Genomic DNA, 18,514 nt, shown 5'->3' with positions numbered 1-18,514 from the left:
CTCAGGGAGGCTTTATCTGTTCACATTTTAAGGAATTTAGAGCTAGAAAACAGATGCAATTCATAGTAAAAGCATCCTCAATATATATAGATTAATTGATTTATAGATCAAAGACAGACTATATGAAATATGATTCACTCAGAAGATGGACATGGCCTACAGCTAGGAGCTGACTTGACATCATCCCCAGACAGGACAATCGAAGGCTCTGAGCCTCTGGTACACTGTAGGTCACGTGCTTTGTTTAAAAACAGTGAAGAGTGTAAATTAAAGAAGAAATAAACTACTAAACATGACATTGTATTTCTAGCTGGCAAAGTGGCCAAATCTTATAAAATTGGGTGTCTCGGTAAGCCAGGGCTGGATAATTGTAAATGAATGTCAGGTAGGCCACGTGGTCCTTCTTACTATTCAAGGGCAGCTTCTCCATGGCCTATTAAATGTCAGAAGGGTCCATAGAAATATGAGGACTCGTTAATAGAAACCTGAAGCCTATGCTTGCTGTTAAATGAATGCAGAATGGTAACAGCTCATTTGTAAGTACCTGGGTATTAAAGTATTTAAGGCTTAAAAGAAAATGTCCCCAAAGTCAGTTTCCCTAAATATAGCAAATGTTGCATTTATCCTTGCCCATAGATTTCTTCTTTAGGGTCAGAGAGGATAGAAGGAGATTTAATTCTCTGACCAGGATACTGTTCTTAGATATGTGCCTGTCCATCTAAAAAGCAAATCATTATCTCTTATCCCAACTCCAGGAGATCTGCAGCACTGTCAAATCATCCAAATGATTTTAAATGGGAAAAAAGGGATAGACTGCCATTTAATGGTAACTAACCCTTACTGAAAACATACTATATGTTAGGTGGTATGTTAAGGCTCTCATATGTATAATGGTATTTAATTATTAACCACTTAAATAACCCCAGACAGTGAGGACAGACCGTTAGGTACTTGTTAAATGACACTGTAAGTGACAGCGCTCAGGCTGGAATCCAGGTGGGCCTTGGAGAGCCATGCCCGTAATCACTATGCCCACTGCATCTACAAGGTGATCTAATTCAGCTGATATAAATCGGAATATCTGCTCACATCACTTGTTAATCCCTTCTAAGGAAACGTCTTATTTTATACTAGAGGCCCAGTGCACAAAATTCCCTTCCCTCAGCCGGCCTGACCCCCGAGTCAAACTCCCGGAAGAACTCCAGTTGAGGGGACAATTTGCATACTACGCTTTTATTATATAGGATGTAAATATACATACACCAAAAATGATAAGTTAATAACTTAGACGATGGTGATTTGCAGTACTAAAAAAAAAAAAAAAAAAATCTCCAATTGACAAATAATCCTCAAAGTTGGAGCTCTTAATTTAAGGGCCGGAGATGGTATTTAAGAATTTTGGGAACTCCAGAAATTATATGCAAAAGTATGGATCCATAGCTTTCTTTGTGACCTCAGAGAGATTTAGAATTCCACAATGGAAAGAGCCTCGGCAGGTCACCTGGGAAATCCAAAAGGGGAGAGGAGAAAGGTAAGAATTGTGTAACACAGAGGTTCCTAGAAGCTGCACCAGCTGACCTCCATGAAGAGGTCAAACACAGCTGACCACTGCTTCCTTACAGGGGATATAGACACATTACAATGGCTCACACTCGTTGAGTGCTTACTAACTGTCAAGCACTAAGCACTTTGTTATCATGATTAACCCAGGCAGTCAGATTCCAGAACCGTCACCTGTTACCCACTTTGTAATACTGCCTCATGCTGATAAGGAGTTGACTGCGCGTGATGTGGAAGCGGAAGGGGAACTGATGTATCAGCTGATAATTAGCACACAATTACCAGCATCAGCATTCTTCTGCCTGATCATTTTTTCCCTCCCCAGAGAGAGGGATATATGTGCTCCTGGATATGTTTGTGAGCTATGGGGTCAAGTGCCAGCTAAAGGGCTACCTGGGTTTATGGGAGGGCTGGAACTTGCAAGGGGAGCATGACAACATGGGGTGGAGGCAATAAATGGGAATCTGGTAAGGAAAAACTGGGAACAGATAGGTGGAAATAGGTCAGTTGGAGGATTTAACCCCAATGAAAACCAATAATAAAACAACTTTGTTTCAAAGAATCACTGAGAGTTTAGATATAAAAATTGAGGAGAATCTTGGTAAATGAGCTTGATTGGAGATAAAAGGAGGATTCAATGTCAGATGATGCTGACAATGGAGCAAAGTATGTTTGTTGAGGCAGCAGGGGTAGTATGGGAGTCCTGAGCAGACTTGCAATTGCATAGTAATTCCCACATTTGCTCTCACCAAGACCCAGTTCTAGCCACTTCTGAAGTGAAAATGTAAAGGCCAAGGAAGCTTCCTACCTGGTTGCAGGGGACTCACTATCAACTGGAAGCACCTGATATAAAGCTGTTGCCCCCTGGTTCCTGCAGCCGGCTGGGTCATGTAAGGTCGTGACCTGCCCAAGGTCACACAGCCAGTAGGTGGTAGTGATGCTGGGATTTGAACTGAGATCTGTCTTCAAAATCCACATTCTGCTGAGGACACAGCAGTTCACACGAGACGTGCCTCCTAGTAAATATCAGGGGAGTCAATAAAAATATTCAGTGCTGTTCTCACCAAAATAAAATCATTATTGACCAGTATTGATTCGCTATTCAGAGTCTGAGCAATACCTCTTCAACCCCCAGGGAGCTTAATAGGAATCTGTTAGAGCTAAGCCTCACCACATACATATTTCATTTTGATTGTTTTTTTTACTATTTTCTTCAAGTTTCATTAAACTGCTTCCTTCTCTTTATTTCTTTCATCAGTATTATCGCTAAACACAAAATCTCTTTATATAGGGACTTTGGGGACTATGGATTTTTAATTATGCAGTTACCACATATAACATCCTAATATAGCTATTATGGAGATGGCATCTTTTTCATTCCTGCTAGGAATTTTAAGGTAAATATAGTACAGGAAAAATCCAATTTCTTCCCCAGACAAGTTGGCTCCCTCGGGTCCTACAAATAGTCTTTCTAGGCACAGGTGTCCAGAAAGCCTCAGAATGGTTCTTCTGGCCCGTTTTAAAGATTTGATAATATTGTTTTGGTTTCTTTATTTTATTTTTGATATTTGGAATACAACTTTATCCTGATTCTAAATGAAAAGGAATGGGAACCACCGTAACAATCAAGGTCTCGCCACTGAATGTCATGATGTGACTGCAGCAATCTTATCGTTGAAACTCAATAAGGAAACAACTGTGTTCCAAAACAGCTAAATATGCAGGTCCAAAAAATGAAGCTATTAACCCCCACATTCATTTGGAAGCCTTCATGTTCTTCAGCATCCCAAAGATCAAGAGCTCTTCTCAGCTACATGATTTAGTGGCAAACACCACACCTCTGACTGACAGCATGGGACGGTTGCCTATGAACTAGACTTCTGACGCTGGGCTGCAGCTTTCCTTTCTCTCAGGCCCTCACCCTCACCCAGGAGAGCGGTGATCTGGGCAACCTCTGGGTCGCACTCATACTGTGCTGCCAAAGCTGGGTCCAGGACAACCTCTGGCAGGGCAAGAGCAGGCATGGCCGCAAACTCCCAGGTAGGGTCTCCCATTAGTTTTCTAGCAAGCCAGAGAAGGGCTTTTCAAAGTGGTAGTGTTAGAGAGTGGGGATTTTTGAGCACTCCGGAGAGGCCATGGACTATGCCCCAGATAGGGTTGTCAGTGCTGACACCAGGCCAGGCCTTGAGATATGGTCTCATGGCCCCTTCCCCTTGCACCTCACAAAATAGCCTTGCAAGATAGAACACTGTCAGCTTTCTAAAGAACAGGATAACCCTGTAAATAACATGGTTGTCAATAGCATGGCTCTGACATTATTTGGGAAAAACTGTTTTGTCTTGGGTTGCTTACTCTGCAAAAACAGGATGTGGTTAATGTGCTTAAAAAGTGGTCTTGCACAAAGGGTCGGAGCTGTTCTCTGACCTCCCTGCGTGGAGAGAGAACAGTCGCCGGTCGGCAATTAAAGGCTCCCTAAATTTTAATTTGGTCTGGACTCCAGTGGTCTTTACTCGCGTTCGCTCCACAACAGTAGTTACTTTTGGAAGAAATGCCATAGTAGCGAAGATTCTTCTTTCGGTAGAAGACTATTGATTTAGCCTTAACTTTCCTGTCTTTAATATCCACTTTGTGGCCACACAACATGATGGGGATGTTTCCGCACACTCGTACCAGATCTCTGTGCCAGTTAGCTCATTCTTGTAGGTAACTCTGGAAGTTGCATTAAACGTTATAATGGCACACTGGGCTTGTGATAGCCGTCTCTCAGTCTGCTGAACTTCTCCTGGCCGGCTCTATCCCACACGTTGTCTCTCTGTTGGTATGGAACACAAAGGGAGGGACCTCAACACCCAGGGCGGCTACATACTTCGCAAATTCACCAGTCAGCTGATGTTTCACAAATGTACCTTCCCAGTCCCACCATCACCATGCAATACAAGTTTGAACTGAACTTGGGGTTCTCCTTGGCCAGCCATGGTGAGGTTACTTCCAGAAGCATCTCCAGACCCATCGGGCTGAGAGCTCTTAACTTGCTTTTAGATTAGGAAGTCTAGAGATTTACATAAAAGATAGCCCAGAACTTCTGTCACCTATTTCATTTATTTCAAAAGTACAGTAACAATAACACATTTATTAGCATATTAAAAATACTAGACAATGCAACAACAAAAATCAATAATCTGTAACCCCACCTTTCTTCTGAGACCACTGTTAGCAGGTTAGTGTGCCTTCTGTCTTTTTCCTCTGACATATTTTTTATCTGGTTATAGTAACACAAGATATTTAATTTTGTATTTTGCTTGTACATGTTAATATTATACTCTAAGTACTTTTTTCACATTAGTATATAACCTTCAAAGCATTATTTAATGGCTATAAAATACCATATAAGTAAATGTGTCATGATTACAAAATCTCCTATTTGATACCAATTCAATCATTTCTATTTTTATATTATGAATAGTTATGAATATATTAATCTATATAGATTATTTTCCATATTTTGGTTTTATTTCTATGCCTCTTGATATTAATGGGAGATATGGGCTGCTACAAAAACTTGGGGTGGATAAAAACTCATGGGGACTAGGATAAATGTCTGAAAATATGACATAATAGAGAGAAGAAATGCACTTGATAATAGGAGTACAGGAAGTTCACTGCTGTGTTGCACATGCAGGCTGAATTATACTAAAATGAACTGTCTTCTGCAATATGGTAAGTTATAAATACTGCAAAAGGATTAAAGTCTTACATAAGAATTCTAGCAGATACATAATACTAAATTGCTTTCCCAAAGTGTTCTATCAATTTATAATACACCCAGAAATAAATGATGATGACATTATTTCAGCACCTTCAGAAGAATTATATAGTATCAGTTTTTAAACCTTTGATAATTTAATGAGAAATACTTGGTTCTCATTTACATTGATTATAGGCCAGTTGAACATGTAACTATACATTGTGTCTGGAATACACGTTTATTGCTTTCTGCCAATGAGTTTCCCTAGGCACATTCCCCTTGCAATCTACTTCTGCCCAGACTCCCCCAAATCGAAGGACCCATATTTCTACCTCTCAAGAGTTTTACTGTTATCCATGGTGTTGTTTGCACTTCATTTACATTGTCACCTCCTCACAGGATGGATTTCTCTCTGGTGTTTCATGTTTTGCAAACTGCTGTGTAACACTCTGATGCTCTATGAATAATAAATAACAGAAGTCCTGTAGTCCTCTGCCAGCAGTCCTCTGATCAAGGGGGGCTTTCAAGTGACTTCGAGTGAGTAGACATAAAGAAGAAAAAGAAGGAGCCCTCTCCATGTTTGGTTGTTTATCTGCAGTGATCAAACAGGTTGCTGACAGGGAGGCATCAGAAACACAACCCACACCAGCTCACAGAGAAACTGTTTCCTGGTGGATGCTCTGCACATCCGAGACAGCTGCTGTGAAATCTCGCTCAGGTGCCTCGCAAAGTGGGAAGATTCAGTACCCTTTAGCCTTTCCTGTTTATCAAGAGACCCTGTAAGTGAAGATGCCCATCATCTCAGCGGCTTTAGGCAGAGAGAGCTGGAACAGTGGGTTTCAATGGCAACATTTCTACTAGAGCAGTGGTTCTCAACCTTCCTAATGCCGTGACCTTTTAATACAGTTCCTCATGTTGTGGTGACCCCCAACAATAAAATTATTTTCGTTGCTACTTCATAACTGTAATTTTGCTACTGTTATGAATCGTAATGTAAATATCTGATATGCAGGATGTCTTAGGCGAACCCTGCGAAAGGGTCATTCGACCCCCAAAGGGGTCGCGACCCACAGGTTGAGAACCGCAGCACTAGAGGGTTTGAGCCAAGAAGCAGAATGATTCTCAGGAGGAATCATTCAGTTCACCTACTTTTCAAACAAGGTCAAAAATATAAAACTTTAATCCATTGTTTTCACCACTTTAAAAAGAAAAACATTTTTCAATTCAATGTCATGGCCATTTGTTAGAGAGATCAAGAAAAAAGAGGGTATGTAGAGAAAGAAAGGAGAGAACAATGTCGATGAAAGAGAAAGGAAGAGAGGTAGAGAAGGAGGGGTAAAACTAGGTAGACATTACAGGGGAGGGAGGGGGGAATAATATTGTTGACAAGGGAAAAAGGAAAAAGGAATCCTTGGAAGGAAATGGATACAGAATAGCATTCAGGTAAGGGGAGTGAAACACAAAAACTTTTGTTGTTATGCTTATCTAGCTAGGCAATTTCACCTACCTTTCTAAATATTTGTGTTTTCAAAAAAAAAAAATCTGGAAAAAACTTTTTTTATGTTATGGTGCTGTAGAACACTTTAAATGTACACTAAATAAGAAGGAACAATTACCAACCTAAGGCCCAATCTGGGTTTATCTCTATACTTATTCACTACCCCATTCCTACATCATTTTCATGCAGACTCTAGATATCATACCACTTCAATTTATCAGTATAAATTTCTAAAGCATAATGTATTTTAAAATATATTACTACAATACCATTATCACATCTATAATAATAAAAGTGTAATATGCTAATTAGACTAGACGTCCTTCTGGACGACCTTCCGGATGAAGCTGGGGCTGCAAGGGTCCCGGGTGACTGCCAGAGGCCAGAGAGAAGCCCGTGTCCCAGGTGCCAGAGGGAAGCCGGTGCTGGCAGCTGGGTGAAGGAAGGCCTACTCTTGCACAAATTTCGTGCATCGGGCCTCTAGTTTAATATATAACACTACTTTCTAATAGTACCGAAGCATCGGTGCTCAAATTCCTAGTCATCTTATAAATGTCAATGCTTAATGTTTTTGCTTACTTTTATTGGGGTTGTTGTTTCTTGAATGTATAGCTAAATAAGATCCATAGAGATTGGTGATATGTCTTTTAAGTCTCTTTTTACCTATGGATTCTCCTTCTAGCTCTGTATTTCCTTGCAATTTATTGTGAAGAAATAATTCATTTTGTCTTATAGAATTTCCTACAATTTAAATTTGCTGATTGCATTCCCATCATGTTGTTAAACATGCTTTCCTCTCTTTTGTATTGCTTAAATTGTTGGTTGGATGTAGAGAAGTGACCAAATACAGATATGACTTTTTTTGGAAGTCTATTTCGTGGGTTATGTTTTGTTCTCCCTCTGGGGAACAAATAATGTTTGATAGTCTCTATTTTGAGGAAACCATGAATGATTGATGGCTAGATCCATTAATTCAATGTAGGTTGCAAATGGTACTATTATAATTTTGTAATCCCTTCTTTTTTATTAGCTGAAAACTTTTATAAAGGTAAATCATTTCATCAACTTTTCATTTATGTGGTGGATTAGTTCTAATCGAAATGATAGGATACATTTTTTAGAGTTTTTTGTTGTTGTTTATTTGGTTTTATAGTTTATTTGCCAGGTTTCAAAATGAATTTATTCATTAATATCTCCTAATAGTGACCAATGGGAATTAAAAAAATATCTTTATGAACATGTAGATTTAACCATAGTTTATGTTTTAATAATTTGTTGTTCCTTCCTTATTGATGTTCCAATCATCCTATCTTTAGCCAGTAGGAGCCTATTTAAGTTTTCTCCTGAATCCTTTTGACATTACTTTATAGTCTTTGATAGTGTCATTGTTTTCTGATAATGACAAGATGTTCCAAGCTTACCTTATACTTTTCCTCCCCAAATCTGGAATTAGTCAGTTCTCCAAGAAGCCTTGGTTTCTTGTAGTGAAAAATTGTATTTTAGTGCAAAATTCTGGAAGTTAATCATTGTTTCTAGACTTTTTAGTAAACAGAGCTATAAAACAAAACAAAACAATATATATATATGTATATATATACATATATGTATATATACATATATATACATATATGTATATATATACATGTATATATACATATATATACATGTATATATACATATATATACATGTATATATATATATAGCTCTGTTTACTTTTTAGTAAACAGAGCTATAAAACAAAACAAAACAATATATATGTATATATATATATACATATATATATACATATATGTATATATATATATGCAAATAACAATGTCATGAGTTCATCCTCATACTTCTGACTAAATTGAGGATCACCGAGATTTTACTTAATTTCTTATACCTTATAGTTGTATCTCCTACTTCTGTATAAAGAATTCCAATTATTATGACAATGGGAATAAAAAAAGTAGAAAATAATAATAATAATAAATAAAAAATAAAAGTAGAATAGTATGCAAGTACTCCTTTGTTTTATTCTACAATACACAAGTACCAATCTCAGAATAATAATACCAACACTGCTATCAAAAATACCATTACTGTAAACATTTCAGTTATTTTTTTCTGTAATTTTTGTCCTTTGGGTCATATCCCACTAGAAAATACATGCAAATAATTGGGCTTCAAGATCACTTAGAATAATTATCTGTATTACTTAAAGATTTTTAGAGATCGATTTTTAAAAATTAATTTTGTTTCATGATTATGCATAACATACTAATTGTTCCAAAGTCAAATGTATAATACAAAATACTAAAATAAGTCTAGCTTTGACCCTTGTCCCTTCCACTCTATTTCCTTTTCCTCTCTAAGTAATCTTTTTATAATTTATCCCTTCTTTTTTTCAATAACACACATTTATAGTCCCTCTTCCACCAGATTAAGCATTCTGTGCAAGTATTTCCTCTCTTTTTTCCCATACAACCATATGTTCTGGAATATGTTTCACAGTGATAGATGGGTTTTTCTTATGTTTTTTCCAGCTGCATGGAACTCCTTAAGGTGGATTGCCATGGTTTATTTGTCTAGTCCTCCCTTATAGACATTTCTGCCTTTTTAGTCTTTTGCCATTATAGATCATTCTGCAATGATTATCCTTGATCATACATTTTTTCATATTCTGCCAGTATATCTTCAGAATAAAATTTCAGAAGTTTGGTTGCTAGGATAAAGAAAAAGTGTATTCATTATTTTGCTTGGTATTGACAAATTCCCTTTCAAAGGGTTTGCATAAGAATCTTTCCAACTATAATATATGAGTGTCTTTTGTGTCACATCCATGCCAAAGAATTATGTTTTCTAACTTTTAAATGCTAGCTAATCTCATAGGTGATAAATGTTATCTTATGATGGGTGAGGTTGATCATCCTTCAACTCGTTAAAAGAAATTTGATATATTTCTTTGAACTTTGTTCATTTCTCTAGACTATTTTTTTTCTATAGAGTTCCAAATCTCTTTTCTCTATTTTTAGAAACTTTTATAATATTAAAATGTTTTTTCTATATTTAGAACTCATTTTTGTATTAAAGAGTTTAATCCTTTGTGTTATATAGTTACAACTATTTTCACAATTGTTATTTGTCTGTTTCCTTTGTTTATAGTGATTTTTGTTTATTTGTTTGTTGTTGTTGTTTGCCATGCTGATTTTTTAAAATATATTTTTTATTGATTTCAGAGAGGAAGGGAGAGGAGAGGGGAAAGAGAGAGAGAGAGAGAGAGAGAGAGAGAGAGAGAGAGAGAGAATCATTGATTGGCTGTCTCCAGCACACCCCACACTGGGGATCGAGCCTGCAACCGGGGCATGTGCCCTGGCCGGGAATCGAACCCACGACCTCCTGGTACGCAGGTGGACGCTGAACCATTGAGCCACGCCAGCTGGGCCTGGCCATGCTGATTTTTTAATGTAATTAAATTTATCTCTTTCTTCTTTTATTTCTACTGGATTTTGACTTAAATTTCAGGTCCTTATGGAATTTTTCCTTTTTAATGATATAAGAGATGGATCCAAATTTATCTTTTCCATATATTACATATATCCCATTACTTCAACACTTTAATTCAATGCTCTATTTTTTTCTCTTTTTCTTAAGTATGTATTTGTTATTTAGGATAATTTGTTCCAATGTTGTTGGGTTTTCCTTTTTAGTGGAACAGGTTTTATTAATTTGGAGGCATATTAGAAATTTGAAAACAAGTATATTTTCCTTGCAAGTGGTTAGATGTGCAAACTAATACTGCCAACAATAAACCCTATATAATAAAAGCCTAATATGCTAAGTGTCCAACTGTTTGTTCGACCAGTCGCTATGACATGCACTGACTACCAGGGGGCAGATGCTCTGACAGGTATATTAGCTTGCTGCTGGGGTCCGGCTGATCAGGACTGGGCGAGATGGGCCAGATATGCCCTGGAGCCAACCTCCCCGTGGTCCCTTCCCTGCCTCTAAAATATTTTTTAAATTAATTTCCTTTCAATGTGCATGAATCCATGCACCAGGCCTCTAGTAAAATAATAATAATAATAGTAGTAATAATAAATCCACAGTGGAGCTAAATCAAGGTAAGTCAATGGTTACTTTTATTCTAATATTTTTACTCACGACAACCCTTTTTTTGTTGTTATTTTCTAGTGATTCACCACTATAAGTCCATTAACACTGAGTTGCAACCTCTCTTTTCTTTTCCCTCATTTTCCCCCAAAATCTGATTTGAAGAAATATCTTTTTACTTTTAATTAACTATAAAGCAATCGGCAATCTTATTCTGCCTTCCACATACTATTCTCCTTCTCCTTCCTGCTTTCTTCTACCCGCCCCCCCACCCCCATTTTATTTTTTATAGTGTTCTTTACCTTCATTGTCTTATTTACCTGCTCTGTCTACTTTTATGGGTAAATTTAGAAAAATTAAAAATGAGCCCTAGCCAGTTTGGCTCAGTGGATAGAGTGTCGGCCTGCGGACTGAAGGGTCCCAGGTTTGATTCTGGTCAAGGGCACATGCCTGAGTTGCAGGCTCCATCCCCAGTGAGGGGCATGCAAGAGGCAGCCAATCAATGATTCTCTCTCATGATTGATGTTTCTATCCATCTCTCCCTCTCACTTCCTCTTTGAAATCAATAAAAACGTATTTATTTATAAAAATTGATGCTGCTTCTGGTGCCATTTTCCCAGGATTCTCCACTGTTTCTTAAAAAAATGTTTTTATTTAATGTAATTTTTTTGGTTTCTCTAAACAGTAGTTCCCAAAGGGGTCAGTTTTGGAAAATTGTGGTGTTATTTTGGTTATCACAGTTATTAAGGAATCCTAAAGGCATTCAGTGACTTTAGGCCAGGGGTACTAGACATCTGCAAGACCTAAAACAGTCCCATTCAAAAAGGAATTGCCCCATTTTCCATTTTTGTCCTATTTCCATGACTTTTGAATGTCTTATTGGAATTCTTATAAGTAAAAAAAATGTTGATAAGTTTCTAAGCTTATAATTCAACTCTGCGGTATGTATAAATTCAAAGTATTTTTTGCACAGTTTCATTTCAATATTTGCTGAATTCCCATGAGTGCAATTATCATACAACTAAGATAACTACACTTTGTTTTGTTTGAAATTATACCAAAAGTTTTTCATCGTTTGAGAAAATTGTCACTGATGACAATGCTATTCACAGTATTTGATTAACCAATGCAAGAAACTTGTATCAAAGTACATCTGTAGCTGTTGCATTTACAACAATTCTTCTTACAAATGCATCTCACTACTTCATAGTGTAGTTATCCCCTCACATTTGCATATCAAATATGTTATCTATAATAATAAAAGGGTAATATGCTAATTGCACCGAACGTCCTTCCGGATGTCATTCTGGACGTCCTTCTGGATGAAGCCAGGGCCAGAGCGAAGCCCAGGTCCTGGGTGCCTGGCGGTGGCGGCCAGAGGAAAGCAGCCTGGGTCCCGAGTACCAGAGGGAAACTGGTGTTGGCAGCAGGGGTAAGGAAGGCCTACTCTTGCACGAATTTTCATGCATTGGGCCTCTAGTTTTATAGTAAATCCGTCTAATTACATTTACTTTTAGTTGACCTTCTAGTTCTCTTTTAACTAGGGCATATTATTGATTTTTAAAAAATATATCAGTGAAATTCCATTTCAGGAAAATAAGTACTACAAAATATGTGTTTTGATCTGTGTCAGGGAATAAGTCTGACAGCGTTTTGAACTAGGGATCTGCATGGTCCTGAAAGCCAAAGTACAATGAAGGAGCTTCTACCTTTGGACCACAGTAGCAACATCCACAGAGGTAATGATGACCAGAGGTAAAAACTGCACAAAAACCTGGTCGTGGCAGAAGCAAAGCCCTTTCAAGAGTGGTGCTCAGGCCCTGGCTACTTTGGCTCAGTTGGCTGAGCATTGTCCCATGCACCAAAGAGTTGCTGGTTCAATTTCCAATGGGGGCACAGACCTAGGTTGTGGTTTTATTTTTTTTTTTATTTTTTTTTAAATATATTTTATTGATTTTTTACAGAGAGGAAGAGAGAGGGATAGAGAGTTAGAAACATCGATGAGAGAGAAACATCGATCAGCTGCCTCCTGCACACCCCCCACTGGGGATGTGCCCGCAACCATTAGGTACATGCCCTTGACCGGAATCAAACCCGGGACCCTTGAGTCCGCAGGCCGACGCTCTATCCACTGAGCCAAACCGGTTTCGGCTAGGTTGTGGTTTTATACTTCTCTCTCACATCCATGTATCTCTCTCTCCCTCTTTCTTTCTTTCTTTCTCTACCTCTCCCTTCCTCTCTCTCTGTCTCTGTCTCTCAAATAAATTTTAAAAATACATATAAAAAGAGAATGGTGTTGCCCTGTCCGGTTTGGCTCAGTGGATAGAGCGTCAGCCTGCAACTAAAGGGTCCCAGGTTCGATTCTGGTCAAGGGCATGTACCTTGGTTGTGGGCACATCCCCAGTAGAGGGTGTGCAGGAGGCAGCTGATTGATGTTTCTCTCTCATGGATGTTTCTAACTCTCTATCCCTCTCCCTTCCTCTCTGCAAAAAAATCAATAAAATATATATTTTTAAATATATTTTTAAAAAGAGAACATGTTCATAAAGAAGCTTGCTCTCACCACCCTCTGTGGAGGTGTGAGGAAAAATAAAATAATTACATACAAAATGTTAAGAAGCTATTATAAACCAGATAAATATAGATTACTCACCAACTGGGTAATCAGATTATATATTGGTCAATTTATGTGATGTAAGTCATATCTTTATTTATGGAATTCCATAACCCAGACTTCATTCACCCAATAAAGCTGATGGACTTTAAAGTTGTACGTGGCACTGTATTACATATTATATAAGAAAAATTAAATGATCAAAATTAGCTTTCACTAGCTCTTAAGCAGCCACATCTCTGCATGTGACAGTGTTTTTAGCTAATATTCTGACTGCTTCTTGCTCTGTAATTCTAGATTGTGTGAGAGCAAGTTTTAGCAACACCAAGCTAACCTGATTTGAACTCTTCTTGTTGGCTTCCAGGCTGATGTTCTCTGTGTCAGTCATTCCCCCTGGATCACAGACAAAAATATATTCTGCCAAACTAGTGAGATAGTGGGATCATTTGATTGATAATGAGAAATGCTATAAGAATCTAGTCACAAGTGGCTATGTAAGTAGAGTATAGTGTTGAAGACATCAATGATGAATTATCAGTTTGCATTTACCATGTGATTCCAGTTGGTAGATCCCAAAGGACAGCCCATTTGCAATTGGATTTTGCCCTTGGAAGCAGCACAATTCATTCACTTTATGATCTCCTCGTGGTTTTCTGACAGCGAAAATCTATCTAGTTCACACTCTGAAATACTTGTCTAACTTACTCTCAGGAAAATGTTTCCAATACTCTTGTGGTTTGCAATGGAACAGTTCTCTATTCTTGGGAATGATGTGTTTTCAGTTATAATATGTGGGATATTATATATTCAATATGATTAGCTTCCCGAGGGAAGGAGTTTATTTATTTCTGTATCCCCATCATTTAGCATTATAGACGTTCACTAAATATTTATACAATTAAAATAAATGTAGAATTAATTTCTAAGTTAAAGGAAATAGAGAAAGTTTATGGAAAATATCCAGCAATGTAGACAGAGATAATATCCATTTAATAAATACCTATTCAAGACTCACTTCTATTCCAGCCCTTCATTGTTTTCCTAGACCAGCATTCTCAAATTTATGATACATGGACAACTGGATGAGAAATCGCAGGGAGTCATTCAATAAGTCTGAGATGTGCATTGGGGATCTGAATTTTTAATAATCATTATGTGGGTTGAATTGTGTTCTCTAAAAATTTATGTTAAAGCCCTAACCCCTGCTACCTGTGAAGGTGAACTTACTTGGAAATAGGGTCTTTGTAGATGTAATTAAGGCAAGGTAGTACTGGAGTAGAGCGGGCCTTTATTCTGATATGAACTGGCATTCTTATAAGAGGAGGAGAAGAGACACAGAGATAAACATACGCAGGAAAGAGAACACCACAGAGAGACTGAAGGCCACGAGATGATGGAGGCAGAGATTGGAGTAATGCAGCTGTAAGCCAAGGAATGCCAGTGACTGCCCGCAACCACCAGAAGCTGGAGGAGAGAGCATGATCCCCTGACACGGGAATTTCAGGCTTATAGCCTCTAGACTGTGAGGACATTAATTTTTATTGTCTTAAGCCACACTCTTTGTGGTCCTTTGCTATGGAAGCCCCAAGAAATTAATCACCTCCCTCCCTCAGTAATTCTGATGTGAATGTTCATAGACTAGAGTTTGATCTTACTTAAATTTTTCATCTCTGGAAATGTATAATTCTCCTTGCTTCATTAATTAAACAGAGAAATGTAATGTTCCCCATCTTATTTTTCCCCAACAAAATTGGTTTAGGAAGGCCTATGTATTGGCTGGGTTGAGATTTGAACACTGGTCCTCCTGTCCCATTAGCTTGTTTTTCTTCTTGCTATATCAGTCTGTCTCACTTTTCCTTGGCCTGACAAGAGACCTCCCTGAAAGCCTGTTGGATGAATTTGTCCTGCTCAGAAAAAAAAATTCATAGCCTATTCTTAGGTTTCTTTGGTCTCTTTGTGGTGGACAACCAGGGGGTCAGAAAATTATTCTTTTCATAACTCTTAAAGTATTTATGTTGCCTTATAAATTCATTTTTCTGTTTCCGTTAATGGCTTTATTGGAGTAGAAACAGCCAAAGATTATGCTCTCTCAAGGCATAATTGTAGAGTCTCAAAGATTATAACTGCTCTAAAATTGCTCCATGTTAACCACACAATTAAACCTTTTCTTCTGCAAAATTTCTAGGAAATGAGGCATATGCAAAGGTTAATTGGTATCATGTTCATAGGTGCCTTTCCCCGGCTAATTTTTATAAGTTGGGCTGCAGAGTTTTGGATGAGGCAGAAATTAAGACACGTTGATATAAGGTGTGGGTTGAAGATATAATTAGAGAGCATCATCAGTTCCACCTCCACTCACCTGTCAGAGATCAGGGAAGAATCACAGCAGCAATAAATTCAGGTTTCCTGAGCCCATCATACCTTATGAACTCAGATTCATAGAAGCGTCAGAAAGATGGGCTTCGGCTTTTTCTCAATCTTCTATGGAACACAAAAATGTTATAAAACATTTTCTTCCCATCTCTAGAAAAATAAAAAAACAAAATTAAAGTTAGGAACCTTTTCTTCAATTCCAAACCATTCATTTATCCAAAAATCATTGTTGTCATGCAGGAACTGTGATGAGGATATAAAGATGAGAACATAACATTCCATTTCTCAGGTTTCTAACATCCAAATGGGGGAAATAACCATATACACAACTAAAATAATTAATAAGCAGAGTAACAGAGGTACAAGAAAAATGCCATTGGAGGTAGTTTCCAGGGAGGCATCAAAGAAGGCTTCACAAAGGGGGTGACTTTTGAGTGGACACTTAAAAATGAGTAAGACGCTGAAGGGCCCAGAAGTTATGATTGGGAGGACATTGAAACAGTTTTAAAAAAGCTGTCCAATAGAACTTTCCATGATGATGAAAATGTCCCCTGCATTATCCAATACATGTGGCTATTGAGTACTTGAAAATATACCTAGTATGACCAAGGTACTGCATGTTTAATTTATTTATCTTAATTAGTTTGTAATTACATTTCAACTAGTGGATCCCTTATTGGGTAACATTAGATAAAAGAAATGGTATGTTCAAAAGCACAGGAATCTGAAAGCATGCTTATTATCACAGAGTAGCAGGTGTTTGAGGGGATGAGGTACTGGGTTTTAACAGAAATGGTGGAAAGTGGGAAGTGATGGGGCTGAAAATGTTGGTTGGGGCTGGATTACAAATGGCCTTAAATATCAGTAACATACCAAAGATGTGTTGGACTTTATCCTTCAGGTTATTGATGCCATAGAAACATCCTATATAATAAAAGCCTAATATGCTAAGTGGCCGTCTGGTCGTCCGTTCAACCAATCAAAGCGTAATATGCTAATGTATGCTAATGCCGCTCAACCACTTGCTATGGTGTGCACTGACTACCAGGGGGCAGGCAGGTGACCGGTCAACCAGTCGCTATGACGTGCATTGACCACCAGGGGGCAGACACTTCGACTGGTATGTTAGCTTGCTGCTGGGGTCCGGCCGATTGGGACTTAGCAAGATGGGCCAGATATACCCTGGACCTCTCCCACGGTCCCTCCCCAGCTGGCCAACCTCCTGTGTCCCTCCCTGGCCCTGATCATGCACCAGTGGGGTCCCTCAGCCTGGCCTGTGCCCTCTTGCAATCCGGGATCCCGCAGGGGATGTCGGAGAGCCTTTTGGCCCGATCCTGATGGCCAGGCTGAGAGACCCCACTGGTGCATGAATTCGTGCACTGGGCTTCTAGTTATTTTTATAAGAAAGCGATATGTTACAATCTTGTTTTAGGTAATTACACTAGTTTCGGTTGGTTTTTATACATATAGTATATGGAATCATATTGACTTTATGTCTATGGCAAGGGGGTTGTGGCCCCTTGGGTTATGGGTGCTTATTCTTCCCCAATGAGAGCTCTGGGATTCCAAAAAGAATGCTGAATGACAACATGTGGCAAAAACCTCATCCAAGTGTTTTTGTAAGATATAAACTAATCAAGGGTACAGATTTCTTAATATAGGGAACTGATCTACCACTGGTTTCATCATCCTTACAAAACACCTGGTATCTAAGTACTCATAACATATGAACAGTAAATATACTTTATTTTGTAGATTATTAAAAGAATACTTAAAATTAACAATCATTCTCCCTTTCAAAATCAGTCCCTTACTTGCCTTCCCTTGGAAATATTTTCTAGTTCTGTTTTTAAAAGAACAAGTTATGGGTAAGAAAAAAGGAACAACATGTTTTGGAATAAATTTGTCGTATCTAAAGCATTGTTTTATAAATCTAAGCTTTCTTTGGTACCCTTTCTGATATAAATCTAAGCTTTCTTTGGTACCCTTTCTGATATGACCTCTAAGGATCCTAAGAGAAACCCTGAGTTTGGTGTTACAATGTGGAAGGTCATTTGTGCCATCCTTTTTCCCTTATAGGAAAAAAACGTGAGTGTCAAGTTCAGCAGTGTCTTCAAATTAAATTTAAGGAAAGAACTTCCTGGCACCAATGATTTTTGCATGTTTAAATTATTTTCTGAGAAATAGCACAGTCACTATTTCCTACAACAAATCTAACTAAAATGGAATGACATTTCTCAGATCAGAATCCCCTGAAATCAAGTACCATGTGATCTTTTGGAATTTTCACTGGAAGCAAACTGGGTTTGTCTGCCTGAAAATAGAAACAGGCCACAAATGGCATGAAAGGCCTGAATTATAACTGGGTTCCTACTCCATTGATTGGATTTGACAAATCATGCAACAAGCAAGTGGAACAAGCTGAAATTATTTTTGCAAATTGTTTAGAAAGTATCATCAGAGAACTGATAACTGATCTGATGTATTTTGAAAGCAAGGGGGATACAGGAATCAAAATTGAAACTGAACTTTCTGCTTAGGCAGCTGTGTGGTGTCATTCACAGAAGTAAAATATACTTTGTTCACTCAACAAATGGTTGACCAGTATTTACTAAAAATTGCTGGTGC

At 38.0% G+C, this 18,514-nt stretch overlaps 1 pseudogene across 1 annotated transcript; it reads right to left on the bottom strand.

Moving 5' to 3' along the window:
• Positions 1-943: 943 nt before the first annotated feature.
• Positions 944-4,570, bottom strand: LOC307110195 (GTP-binding nuclear protein Ran-like; annotated as a pseudogene). Its single transcript has 4 exons — positions 4,071-4,570; positions 3,482-3,640; positions 2,388-2,576; positions 944-1,062 (listed from the first exon to the last, which is right to left on the bottom strand). The product of its transcript is annotated as a GTP-binding nuclear protein Ran-like (transcript).
• Between the last annotated feature and the right edge of the window lie 13,944 nt (positions 4,571-18,514).

Source organism: Cnephaeus nilssonii (assembly GCF_951640355.1).
Source record: "Cnephaeus nilssonii genome assembly, chromosome: 13".
NCBI classification, from domain to species: Eukaryota; Metazoa; Chordata; class Mammalia; order Chiroptera; family Vespertilionidae; genus Cnephaeus; species Cnephaeus nilssonii.
This window is presented reverse-complemented; position numbering and strand designations above follow the sequence as displayed.